Raw genomic sequence first — 2,018 nt, forward strand, 5'->3', positions numbered from 1 at the left:
GATCTTAGGACTTACTTTGAAATGCAAACCTATATTTGTACACATGGTATTTTTATTGATATTTTCACTTTCTATCACATGGGAAATTGAGTTAGCTTTCCAACGGTACCAATATTGTCCAAATTCGACATCAGACGAGGAATTTATGGACGTTTTACTTGGAACTATCGAAAATGCCTAGGTATGACGGCCAAGTTAACGGACCACCATATAAGTGATGGACCGTCACTTTGACCGTCACTACAAAGGTAGTTGAGCCATGTACTAGATAAGGACTGACGAACAAGTTGATAGACCGTCAAAGTTGTGATGGACTGTCATCCAGGCCTTCAAATCTTATCCTGCGAATCCCCTTTCTGGTTCACGTCTGACGGGCTAAGTGATGGACTGTCCAGTGTCTGATGGACCGTCAGTCGAACCTCCACATGCTATGTTCAGTTTATTTCTAGTTCATTTTAACAGGGGTATTTGGGTCACTTATCACTCGCCTACATATACCTAGATGAGTTCAAATTCAGCCATTATTCTCATTATTATTTCACAAACAAAAACTAAGTTTTCTCTCTAAATTTAATCTCCAAGAACAAGAAACAATACTCTTCAAGAATCAAAGGATTTCAAACCCTTGAAGTTCAAAAACGTCAAAAACTTTTAGTCAGGTCTGTGTAATGTTCATCTATGGACCCTTTTCATTCATAAAGTTCAAGATCATGCTTTTAAATGAGAAACTTTGATTCCCTTGTGGTTATGTGATGTTTTTCATGTTAATGATCATTGTTTAAGCTTCAAGATATTAATTTAAGTTGACTTCCATGATGTATGCATGCTTGTAGTTAAAACCCATGAATTTGGATGGTTGATGATTAAAATTGTTGAGAAAACCTATGCCTCACAGTGTGTATGAAAGGTGTTTGTTAAAATGCCTAGAATTCTAAAAAATCATGATCCCTTGACCCTATAGTATTTAAATGACAAGCTATGTCAACTCTTAAGATGATTCCACATGAACTTCCATGCTATTGATATGTGTTGCTAGTATAATTATGCATTGAACATGATATTAAGGTTGTGCAAGTACTTCCATGTGACATGAAATCCTTTCCATGCAATACATTGTTGATAACCATGCTTAGTATGAAATCCCTTATGTACGATGTTATGAATTGTGGACTCAAATCTTGTGATCAAGTTATGTCATGTGTGTCAGTTTTCTTCCATTGAGTCCTGGGGGTATTCATACACAAAAAATATAGCTATGTACCTAGTGCCAAGTCACGTTATCCCGATAATCTCATTCAAGCCATGATCTATAGAACTCAGTCACTCAAGTGACTCAGAAAACCTTCGAAATCTCATGATCTCAACAAAATCTCAGATAGTAGTGCTATTCTGTCAGTCAATGAAAGTCAGTTACTCAGTCCATGTACAGTTAGTTAAATTTTGTTCAGTCTGTTCAGATGGGAGTAGAAGTTAGCACCGAGTGAACCCAAGGATGGGAACTAACCTTCCAGTTTAGGGTGTGATTCTTAGCAGTCATCCTTGTGTTCCAGAACTACATAGCAAGTGTAGGTTGATACATCTTAACCTGTCAGACTAGGGTTAATGAGGTGGCTTAACCTGTTAATTTAGGGTTCCCACCATTCTTATTTGAATACCTGCCAGATGAGGGTCACTCACAACTATCCTTACTAGTGGCGTAGTATTGACATCCCTCCAGTCGGGGCAGAGATTGGACCCCAACTTAGCTATATGCATTATTGGGGTATGTCCGTTAAACAACTACCTCCCATAGTTTCAGGCTCAGTCTCAGTAAAAGAACTCAGATAGTTCTTCAAATATCTGTATACCAGGACTGCCATATACAGTCAAATTCAGTTATAGTACGAGACCCAGATAGTTCCATTAGACCCAGGACTATGTTGACAAAACCATAGTTTCAGTTATTTCAGAAATCAATAAATCATGTATTAGCGTACAAATCCACTATTACGTATTTACGTTTCTAGTTATTATGTATG

This window comes from Capsicum annuum, chromosome 5 (genome assembly GCF_002878395.1).
Source record: "Capsicum annuum cultivar UCD-10X-F1 chromosome 5, UCD10Xv1.1, whole genome shotgun sequence".
Lineage (NCBI taxonomy): Eukaryota > Viridiplantae > Streptophyta > Magnoliopsida > Solanales > Solanaceae > Capsicum > Capsicum annuum.